Below are 12,773 nucleotides of genomic sequence, written 5' to 3'. Positions count from 1 at the left end.
CATTTCACAAAGATAAATACAGTATAGGATACTTTTTATATTTGACCAGATAAATGCGTCATTATATGCAGTACAGGATAAATTTACATTTGACTAAATAGATGCATCATTAGTTTATACCCGCTGCAGACCAATCTGGTGCTGGTAACACAACACCTTGCATGGAAACTTACCTTGCAAGGTAAACGCAGCACGTTTTACCTGTGGACTTTGCAAAAACGGTGCAGAAAAATCCACAACGTATGCACATAGCCTCATAGTCTTACATTAAGCGCTTGTGACATAGCTTCTAAATTCTGGCCAGTCAGAAGCTGCACTCACAAGTTTGAGCCGTGGGACTGCAGCAGTGCCACAAAATAGTGAATACGCCGGAGGATGAGTAAATGACCGGGGACGGGGACTTGCGCTTAAAACACCACTCCAGCGGTGGAAAATAAACCCTGCTAGAGTGGTGCTTTAATAATTTAATAATAAACAATTTATTACTATAAAGTTGATAAAGGCTTGGAATAAATGTCTGCAGTCACTTTATTTGACTGCAGACTGCCAAATCTTGGCAGGGAGCTGCGGGCCCATCATACTGTGTATAAGGGAACTGCGAGCCCATCATACTGTGGATAAGGGAGCTGCGGGCTCATTATACTATGTATAAGGAAGCTGTGGCCCCATCATACTGTGTATAAGGGAGCTACGGGCTCATCATACTGTGTATAAGGGAGCTACGGGCCCATCATACTGTGTATAAGGAAGCTACAGGCTCATCATACTGTGTATAATGGAGCTACGGGCTCATCATACTGTGTATAAGGAAGCTGCGTGCCCATCATACTGTGTATAAAGGAGCTGCGGGCACATCATACTGTATATAAGGGAGCTGCGGGCCCATCATACTGTGTATAAAGGAGCTGTGGCCCATCATACTGTGTATAAAGGAGCTGCGGGCTCATCATACTGTGTATAAGGGAGCTACGGGCTCATCATACTGTGTATAAGGAAGCTACCGGCTCATCATACTGTGTATAAGGGAGCTACGGGCTCATCATACTGTGTATAAGGAAGCTACGGGCTCATCATACTGTGTATCAGGAAGCTACGGGCACATCACACTGTGTATAAGGAAGCTACGGGCACATCATACTGTGTATAAGGGAGCTGCGGGCACATCATACTGTGTATAAGGAAGCTGCGGGCACATCGTACTGTGTATAAGGGAGCTGCGGGCCCATCATACTGTATATAAGGGAGCTGCGGGCCCATCATACTGTATATAAGGGAGCTGTGGGCTCATCATACTGTGTATGAGGGAGCTGCGGATCCATCATACTGTGTATAAGGGAGCTGTGGCCACATCATACTGTGTATAAGGGAGCTGTGGACCCATCATACTGTGTATAAGGGAGCTGTGGCCACATCATACTGTGTATAAGGGAGCTGTGGCCCCATCATACTGTGTATAAGGAAGCTACGGGCTCATCATAGTGTGTATAAGGAAGCTACGGGCTCATCATACTGTGTATAAGGAAGCTGCGGGCCCATCATACTGTGTATAAGGAAGCTGTGGCCACATCATACTGTGTATAAGGAAGCTACGGGCCCATCATACTGTGTATAAGGGAGCTGTGGCCACATCATACTGTGTATAAGGGAGCTGCGGGCCCATCATACTGTGTATAAGGGAGCTGTGGCCACATCATAATGTGTATAAGGGAGCTGTGGCCCCATCATACTGTGTATAAGGAAACTACGGGCTCATCATAGTGTGTATAAGGAAGCTACGGGCTCATAATACTGTGTATAAGGGAGCTGCGGGCCCATCATACTGTGTATAAGGAACATGTGGTCCCATCATACTGTGTATAAGGAAGCTGTGGCCCCATCATACTGTGTATAAGGGAGCTGTGGATCCATCATACTGTGTATAAGGAAAACAAAACTGAAAAAAAGCCTTCACATAAAGACCAGATAATAAAATATAAATATAATCTTTATTGAAAAACACATAAAAACATACAAAAACTGGGACTGTAACCACTGGTGCAGGAAAGAAACACAGTGGGACCCACATATGGACCAACCTCACAAGAGCAGTATAACAGTGTCTATGGCAGGCTGACTGTAACTAACAAATACATACATAAGTCTCAATGATATATAAAAAGCAAGTAGCAACTCCATTACACAGTGCAAGTAGATATAGATGGAGACAGGCGCCTAAACAATAGCGCTATAAAGTATGAGACATACACATAAAGCAGCCTAACAATGCATGTGAGCAGTACTGCGAAAGTATCAGTATAATTACCAGGAGGAGGAACCCGGGACCCACCACTCCCGACGCGCGTTTCGCAATGAAATGCTTTGTCCAGGGGTGGTTGGGTACTGGCCAGAATAGGGTTATATGGTGGTCATGACCAATCAGATCCAGGAAACAAAAGAGCAAAAATAATAACACCTGTGATGGAATCCTAGGAGGACCGGATATAGCTAAGAGCGGCAGTGCAGGGCTAAAACTGAAAGTAAAAACTGGCCGGAAGTGGCGTAATTTTCACATGCGCACTGGGGTTAAGCAGCCGTTGCCAAAGCGAAAATATCATAAAGAATGAGGGCAGAACAAAAACAAATAAAAAGATAACGGTATGGTCGCCGGAACAATAATTAGTGAAAGAAGACCGAGCGCCGAAGTGCAAAAGTGGCAAAATAATAAACAAAGACTGGGAGAGGAGCGCATGCGCAACGGCACCATGGCAGCCAGAACGCCACAATACCCAATGGTACAAGAAGAGAGCAAACGGCGCCTGCGCACAAGAGTATGCGAAATACTGTGTGAGAAAAAGAGTAAACGCAGCCAAAAATAACATAATATGTGCGTGCATGTCATGGAGATGCGGTCGCCAGAACGATAAAGTGAGTGAAGGCCGAGCGCCGATGTGCAAAAGTGGCAAAATTATAAAGACTGGGAGAGGGGCGCATGCGTAACGGCACCATGGCAACTTGAACGCCACAATACACAATAGTACAAGAAGAGCGCAAACGGCGCCTGCGCACAAGAGTATGCGAAATGCTGCGTGAAAGAAAGAGTGAACGCAGCCAAGAATAACATAGTATGTGCATGCCTGTCATGGCTGAAAAACCGTTGCAATGACAAGACATAAACAAATGAAGAGCAGTGCTAAAAAACCGACATGGACACACAGATATCCCGGAAAGACCGGTAAGTATAGAACACACCAATATGTAAAAATAGCGGTAACGCCAATATTAAAAATATATGCCCCGCCGGAAAAAAACACTAAGAGCAGCGCGTGGCTGCATACAGACCATAATTATCAGTGAGGTGCCACAGTGTCAACGGGCTACGCGCAAAAGTATAAAAAGAACATACACAAAAGAAATATATAATAAAGTGATAAAATAAAGTGCTGAGAAAGAAGATAAAAAGTCGAAAAAGAATTGGCGAATAATGACAAGAAACAAAATATAACCGAAGGCAACATCTGTACAAAAATGAATATATTTCGAATGAAAAGAAAATAATAGAGAGTAAAATAACAAAACTAATAAACAAGGAAAAACATGTGGCCCCATCATACTGTGTATAAGGAAGCTGTGTCCCCATCATACTGTGTATAAGGGAGTTGCAGATCCATCATACTGTGTATAAGGAAGCTGTGGCCACATCATACTGTGTATAAGGGAGCTGAGGGCCCATCATACTGTGTATAAGGGAGCTGTGGCCCCATCATACTGTGTATAAGGAAGCTGTGTCCCCATCATACTGTGTATAAGGGAGCTGCAGATCCATCATACTGTGTATAAGGAAGCTGTGGCCACATCATACTGTGTATAAGGGAGCTGAGGGCCCATCATACTGTGTATAAGGAAGCTGTGGCCCCATCATACTGTGTATAAGGGAGCTGTGGCCACATCATACTGTGTATAAGGGAGCTGCGGGTCCATCATACTGTGTATAAGGGAGCTGCGGGCCCATCATACTGTGTATAAGGGAGCTGTGGCCACATCATACTGTGCATAAGGAAGCTACGGGCCCATCATACTGTCTAAAAGGGTGCTGTGAGCTCATCATACTGTGTATAAGGGAGCTGTGGGCCCATCTCACGGTGTATAAGGGAGCTGCGGGCCATCATACTGTGTATAAGGGAGCTGCGGGCCCATCATACTCTGTATAAGGGAGCTGCAGGCCCATCATACTGTGTATAAGGAAACTACGGGCCCAACATACTGTGTATAAGGGAGCTGCGGGCCCATCATACTGTGTATAAAGGAGCTGCGGGCACATTATACTGTGTATAAGGGAGCTGTGGCCCCATCATACTGTGTTTAAGGGAGCTGCGGGCCCATCATACTGTGTATAAGGGAGCTGCAGGCCCATCATACTGTGTATAAGGGAGCTGTGGCCCCATCATACTGTGTATAAGGGAGCAGTGGCCCCATCATACTGTGTATAAGGGAGCTGCGGGCCCATCATACTGTGTATAAGGGAGCTGTGGGCCCATCATACTGTGTATAAGGGAGCTGTGGCCACATCATACTGTGTATAAGGGAGCTGCGGGTCCATCATACTGTGTATAAGGGAGCTGCGGGCTCATCATACTGTGTATAAGGTAGCTGTGGGCTCATCATACTGTGTATAAGGGAGCTGTGGCCACATTATACTGTGTATAAGAGATCTGTGGGCCCATCATACTGTGTATAAGGGAGCTTTGGCCACATCATACTGTGTATAAGGGAGCTGTGGGCTCATCATACTGTGTATATGGGAGCTGCGGGCCCATCATAAAGTGTATAAGGGAGCTGCGGGCCCATCATACTGTGTATAAGGGAGCTGCGGGCTCATCATACTGTGTATAAGGGAGCTGCATGCCCATCATACTGTGTATAAGGGAGCTGAGGGCCCATCATAAAGTGTATAAGGGAGCTGCGGGCCCATCATACTGTGTATAAGGGAGCTGCGGGCTCATCATACTGTGTATAAGGGAGCTGCATGCCCATCATACTGTGTATAAGGGAGCTGAGGGCCCATCATAAAGTGTATAAGGGAGCTGCGGGCCCATCATACTGTGTATAAGGGAGCTGCGGGCTCATCATACTGTGTATAAGGGAGCTGAGGGCTCATCATACTGTGTATACGGGAGCTGCGGGCCCATCATACTGTTTATAAGGAAACTACGGGCTCATTATACTGTGTATACGGGAGCTGCGGGCCCATCATACTGTGTATAAGGGAGCTGCGGGCCCATCATACTGTGTATAAGGGAGCTGTGGCCACTTCATATTGTGTACAGGAGAACTGTGAGGGACATCATACTGTTTGACAGAAGCTGTGGACCCACCATACTGTGTATAGGGAACTGTGAAGGCATATTGTGCATATGAGAGCTGTTGGACCATTACACTGTACAGTATATAGTGGAGCTCTGTCAGCATTATACTGTGTAGAGGGGAGCAGTGAGAACATTGTACGGTGTATCGTGGAGTTGTAGAATCATCATACTGTTTACAGGGGAACTGTGGGGAACATGATACTGTTTATAAGGGAGCTGTGGACCCACCATACTGTGTATAGGGGAGCTGTGGGGGCCTTAGACTGTGTATAGGGAAGCTTTGAGCTCATCATACTGTGTATAATGGATCAGTACATGGGGGAACTTAGGGGACATTATTAAATGTAAAGTGGGCACTTAAGCATCATTGCTATAAGGGCACTCAGAGTATTGGGACCATCAAAGTTGCATATGGTCACAATATGGCGGTAAAATCAATGTTCGTTTTTGTATATAGATTTATTTTCAATAACAGCGCGGTCATATTCTGAGGTTCCACAATATTCACAACTAGAGTGTGCAACCGTAGTTGTAATCAGGGTTAGCTGGTTAGGGGCCACTCAGATGTTTCGCCCCCCCCCCCCCCCCTAAGTTGAAATCCTAGCTACGCCTCTGCCGCCATGTCATCCGGTCATTTTACACCGTGTCTGCGAATTGAGATAATGATTTGGCTTTTATCCTAAGTCATATTGCACGACTCGTTAAAGGGTTAATTGTGACTTGTAGGATCGATACTTCCAACAGGTGGCGCTATAGAGTTTAAGTCCTCTTTTCTTTTTCTCAGAAGAGGCAATTTGCATAGTAATGTATGGGTTGAGCCTAGAGTGTATGGGCTCCTTCCAGGTCCTGACTGCAGCCCATACACTCTAGCCGGCTCACTGGTGAAGATGCTAGACTGTATGGGCTCCTTCCTGGTTTCCTGACTGCAGCCCATACACTCTAGCCGGCTCAGTACTGAAGACGCTAGAGTGTATGGGCTCTTTCCAGGTCACCTGACTTCAGCCCATACAGTCTAGCCGGCTCACTGTGAAGATGCTAGAGTGTATGGGCTCCTTCCAGGTCCTGACTGCAGCCCATACATTGTAGCTGGCTCAGTACTGAAGATGCTAAACTGTATGGGCTCCTTCCAGGTCCTGACTGCAGCCCATACAGTGTAGCAGGCTCACTACTGAAGATGCTAGAGTGTATGGGCTGCAGTCAGGTATATATTATTGAAGATAGCAGACTTTATGGGCGGCTGCCTGGCCCTGACTGCAGCCCATACATGACACTAGAATGTATGTGCTCCTTCAAGGTATAAATTATTAAAACCAGCAGAATATATGGGCTCCTGTCAGGTATATATTATTGTAGATACAGACTGTACGGGCTCCTGTCAGGTCTATAGTATGGTAGATACAGACTGTACGGGCTCCTGTCAGGTATATATTATTGTAGATACAGACTGTACGGGCTCCTGTCAGGTATATATTATTGTAGATACAGACTGTACGGGCTCCTGTCAGGTATATATTATTGTAGATATAGACTGTATGGGCTCCTGTCAGGTGTATATTATTGTAGATATAGACTGTACGGGCTCCTGTCAGGTATATATTATTGTAGATATAGACTGTATGGGCTCCTGTCAGGTATATATTATTGTAGATATAGACTGTATGGGCTCCTGTCAGGTATATATTATTGTAGATACAGACTGTACGGGCTCCTGTCAGGTCTATAGTATGGTAGATACAGACTGTACGGGCTCCTGTCAGGTATATATTATTGTAGATACAGACTGTACGGGCTCCTGTCAGGTATATATTATTGTAGATATAGACTGTACGGACTCCTGTCAGGTATATATTATTGTACATACAGACTGTACGGGCTCCTGTCAGGTATATAGTATGGTAGATACAGACTGTACGGGCTCCTGTCAGGTATATATTATTGTAGATACAGACTGTACGGACTCCTGTCAGGTATATATTATTGTAGATACAGACTGTACGGGCTCCTGTCAGGTATATAGTATGGTAGATACAGACTGTACGGGCTCCTGTCAGGTATATATTATTGTAGATACAGACTGTACGGACTCCTGTCAGGTATATATTATTGTAGATACAGACTGTGCGGGCTCCTGTCAGGTATATAGTATGGTAGATACAGACTGTACGGGCTCCTGTCAGGTATATATTATTGTAGATACAGACTGTACGGACTCCTGTCAGGTATATATTATTGTAGATATAGACTGTACGGGCTCCTGTCAGGTATATAGTATGGTAGATACAGACTGTACGGGCTCCTGTCAGGTATATATTATTGTAGATACAGACTGTACGGACTCCTGTCAGGTATATATTATTGTAGATATAGACTGTACGGGCTCCTGTCAGGTATATATTATTGTAGATATAGACTGTACGGGCTCCTGTCAGGTATATAGTATGGTAGATACAGACTGTACGGGCTCCTGTCAGGTATATATTATTGTAGATACAGACTGTACGGACTCCTGTCAGGTATATATTATTGTAGATATAGACTGTATGGGCTCCTGTCAGGTATATATTATTGTAGATATAGACTGTACGGGCTCCTGTCAGGTATATATTACTGTAGATATAGACTGTACAGGCTCCTGTCACGTGTATATTATTGTAGATATAGACTGTACGGGCTCCTGTCAGGTATATATTATTGTAGATACAGACTGTACGGGCTCCTGTCAGGTATATATTATTGTAGATACAGACTGTACGGGCTCCTGTCAGGTATATATTATTGTAGATATAGACTGGGCTCCTGTCAGGTATATATTATTGTACATACAGACTGTACGGGCTCCTGTCAGGTATATATTATTGTAGATACAGACTGTACGGGCTCCTGTCAGGTATATATTATTGTAGATACAGACTGTACGGGCTCCTGTCAGGTATATATTACTGTAGATATAGACTGTACAGGCTCCTGTCACGTGTATATTATTGTAGATACAGACTGTACGGGCTCCTGTCAGGTATATATTATTGTATATATAGACTGTACGGGCTCCTGTCAGGTATATATTATTGTAGATACAGACTGTACGGGCTCCTGTCAGGTATATATTATTGTAGATACAGACTGTACGGGCTCCTGTCAGGTATATATTATTGTAGATACAGACTGTATGGGCTCCTGTCAGGTATATATTATTGTAGATATAGACTGTATGGGCTCCTGTCAGGTATATATTATTGTAGATATAGACTGTATGGGCTCCTGTCAGGTCTATAGTATGGTAGATACAGACTGTACGGGCTCCTGTCAGGTATATATTATTGTAGATATAGACTGTACGGGCTCCTGTCAGGTATATAGTATGGTAGATACAGACTGTACGGGCTCCTGTCAGGTATATATTATTGTAGATACAGACTGTACGGGCTCCTGTCAGGTATATATTATTGTACATACAGACTGTACGGGCTCCTGTCAGGTATATATTATTGTAGATATAGACTACGGGCTCCTGTCAGGTGTATATTATTGTAGATACAGACTGTATGGGCTCCTGTCAGGTATATAGTATGGTAGATACAGACTGTACGGGCTCCTGTCAGGTATATATTACTGTAGATACAGACTGTACGGGCTCCTGTCAGGTATATATTATTGTAGATACAGACTGTACGGTCTCCTGTCAGGTATATAGTATTGTAGATACAGACTGTACGGGCTCCTGTCAGGTATATATTATTGTAGATACAGACTGTACGGGCTCCTGTCAGGTATATATTATTGTAGATACAGACTGTACGGGCTCCTGTCAGGTATATATTATTGTAGATATAGACTGTACGGACTCCTGTCAGGTATATATTAGTGATGATATCAGAATGTATGGGCCCCTGTCAGGTATATATTATTGATGATATCAGAATGTATGGGCTCCTGTCATGTATATATTATTATTGATATCAGAATGTACGGGCTCCTGTCAGGTATATATTATTGTAGATATAGACTGTACGGACTCCTGTCAGGTATATATTAATGATGGTATCAGAATGTATGGGCTCCTGTCAGGTATATATTAGTGATGATATCAGAATGTATGGGCTCCTGTCATGTATATATTATTATTGATATCAGAATGTATGGGCTCCTGTCAGGTATATATTAATGATGGTATCAGAATGTATGGGCTCCTGTCAGGTATATATTAGTGATGATATCAGAATGTATGGGCCCCTGTCAGGTATATATTAGTGATGATATCAGAATGTATGGGCCCCTGTCAGGTATATATTATTGATGATATCAGAATGTACGGGCCCCTGTCAGGTATATATTATTGTAGATACAGACTGTACGGACTCCTGTCAGGTATATATTAGTGATGATATCAGAATGTATGGGCCCCTGTCAGGTATATATTATTATTGATATCAGAATGTATAGGCTCCTGTCAGGTGTATATTAGTGATGATATCAGAATGTATGGGCCCCTGTCAGGTATATATTATTGATGATATCAGAATGTATGGGCTCCTGTCATGTATATATTATTATTGATATCAGAATGTATGGGCTCCTGTCAGGTATATATTATTGATGATATCAGAATGTATAGGCCCCTGTCAGGTATATATTAGTGATGATATCAGAATGTATGGGCCCGTCAGGTATATATTAGTGATGATATCAGAATGTATGGGCCCCTGTCAGGTATATATTATTGATGATATCAGAATGTACGGGCCCCTGTCAGGTGTATATTAGTGATGATATCAGAATGTATGGGCTCCTGTCAGGTATATATTATTGATGGTATCAGAATGTATGGGCCCCTGTCAGGTATATATTAGTGATGATATCAGAATGTATGGGCCCCTGTCAGGTATATATTAGTGATGGTATCAGAATGTATGGGCCCGTCAGGTATATATTAGTGATGATATCAGAATGTATGGGCCCGTCAGGTATATATTAGTGATGATATCAGAATGTATGGGCCCCTGTCAGGTGTATATTAGTGATGATATCAGAATGTACGGGCCCCTGTCAGGTGTATATTAGTGATGGTATCAGAATGTATGGGCCCCTGTCAGGTATATATTAGTGATGATATCAGAATGTATGGGCCCGTCAGGTATATATTAGTGATGATATCAGAATGTATGGGCCCCTGTCAGGTATATATTACTGATGATATCAGAATGTATGGGCTCCTGTCAGGTATATATTACTGATGATATCAGAATGTATGGGCCCCTGTCAGGTATATATTAGTGATGATATCAGAATGTATGGGCCCCTGTCAGGTATATATTATTATTGATATCAGAATGTATGGGCCCCTATCAGGTATATATTACTGATGATATCAGAATGTATGGGCCCCTGTCAGGTATATATTACTGATGATATCAGAATGTATGGGCCCCTGTCAGGTAAATATTAGTGATAATATCAGAATGTATGGGCCCCTGTCAGGTATATATGCTGCGATTGTTCTCGTATGCCGATTCGGCATGAAAAAATAATCACAGATGTGATCTGCCCCATAGATTAACACTGGTCCGAGTGCCATGCGATGTTTTCTCACATAGCGCTCGTCCGTATTCTACGCTAGTGTGACCCCGGCCTTAAACTTATGAAGAGACACAGACCACCTGCAGCTCAGCCTTCATCAATATTTAAATTACAAGTTTTTCACCATACAAAAAATGCTATTTTTTACCTAGTTCCATAGGTTTCTTAAAGGGAACCTGTCACCAGGTTTTCCCCATATATAGTACCACCAGAACCTATATGCCCTTATACACACCCTTCTACAGTGCTGTACCGTACATACTCGAGTATAAGCCGAGATTTTCAGCCCACTTTTTTGGGCTGAAAGTGACCCTCTCGGCTTATACTCAAGTCATTGTCGGCGGGGGAGGGGGAGCGGCGGCTGTCACATACTCGCTGCCGACTCCCGGAGACCATCTGACAGTGAGAAGCTGCCAGGGACCGCGTCAGGAGCAGGTGAGTATGACGGGGGAGGTGAGCATTGCGCGATATTCATCTCTCCCCTTTCCACCGCTGCGGGCCGCTCTGTCCTCTGGCTGTGACTGTTTAGGTCAGAGGGCACGATGACGTAGTTAGTGTGCGCGCCGCCCTCTGCCTGAACAGTCAGTGCAGAGGATGGAAGACAGAGCAGCGCGCAGCAGTGGAAAGTGCCGGGGGCCTGAGCGAAGAGAGGCGAGTATGTTTTTTTTTTTATTTTATTCGCAGCAACAGCAAATGGGGCATAATGTGTGGAGCATCTCATGGGGCATAATGTGTGGAGCATCTCATGGAGTAAAATCTATGGAGCATCTTATGGGCCATCAACCTTTATGCAGCATTGTATGGGGCAAAAGTTTCTATGAAGCATCTTATGGGGCAATTATTAACATTTGTGCAGCATTATATGGGGCATATTTTAATATGGAGCATCTTATGGGGCCATCATAAACTTTATGGAGCATTTTATGGGGCTCCTCATTCAATATGGATATTCAAAAACACTTAACCCACTGATGTCTCAATTAATTTTACTTTTATTGGTATCTATTTTTATTTTTGACATTTACCAGTAGCTGCTGCATTTTCCACCCTAAGGCTTATACTCGAGTCATTAAGTTTTCCCAGTTTTTTGTGGCAAAATTAGGTAGGGGGGGGTGGTCTATTTCTACTCGAGTATATACGGTATGTCCCTAAGCCAACGTGCATAATGTAAATAACTTCTTATACTCACCTACGGGGCGGTCCGGTGTTATGTTTGGCGCTGGTCTTCATCCGGCACAGTCCTTCCCGTGGATGATGTGTTCTACATCATCCACACAACCTCCCTCATCACGCTTCTGTGCAGGAACACTTCTCTGCCGAGCACAAAGCAAAGTACTGCAACGGGCAGAAAGAAGTGCGATGCACAGGAGCACGATGGAAGACACCGTGTGGATGACATAGGACGCGTCATTGGCTCAAAGAAAGAAGGGCGGTGATAGAAGAGGAGAAGGCCCCGGATTAAGACTAGCAAAGCCCATTGTATGGGGCTAGGCAAGTCTTAAGGGCATACAGATAGTGGTTGTGCTTTATAAAATGCTGTATATAAGGGTATACAGGCAGTGGGCCTACTATATATACACAGCATTCTAGAATGCTGTATATAAAGGCATATAGATAGTGGTCGTACTTTATGTGGGGGGGACAGAAACAATGATTGAATACCCTGTAGTAAGTGAACGGCTACAGTGCAAGAAAATAAAGGGTACTTAGTTAACACTTTTTTGGGGGCCTGAGAAAGGAGTCAGAAAAGAGCATCGGGGCGGACGCGCTGCTGTGAATGTCAGTGTCTATATCTAGCACGGCATAATTTTCATAACCAGCAGAGGGAAAGCTGACAGCTGATGTTAATATTCTGGA

The sequence above is a fragment of the Ranitomeya imitator genome, chromosome 2, assembly GCF_032444005.1.
Source record: "Ranitomeya imitator isolate aRanImi1 chromosome 2, aRanImi1.pri, whole genome shotgun sequence".
Classification (NCBI taxonomy): domain Eukaryota; kingdom Metazoa; phylum Chordata; class Amphibia; order Anura; family Dendrobatidae; genus Ranitomeya; species Ranitomeya imitator.
This window is presented reverse-complemented; position numbering follows the sequence as displayed.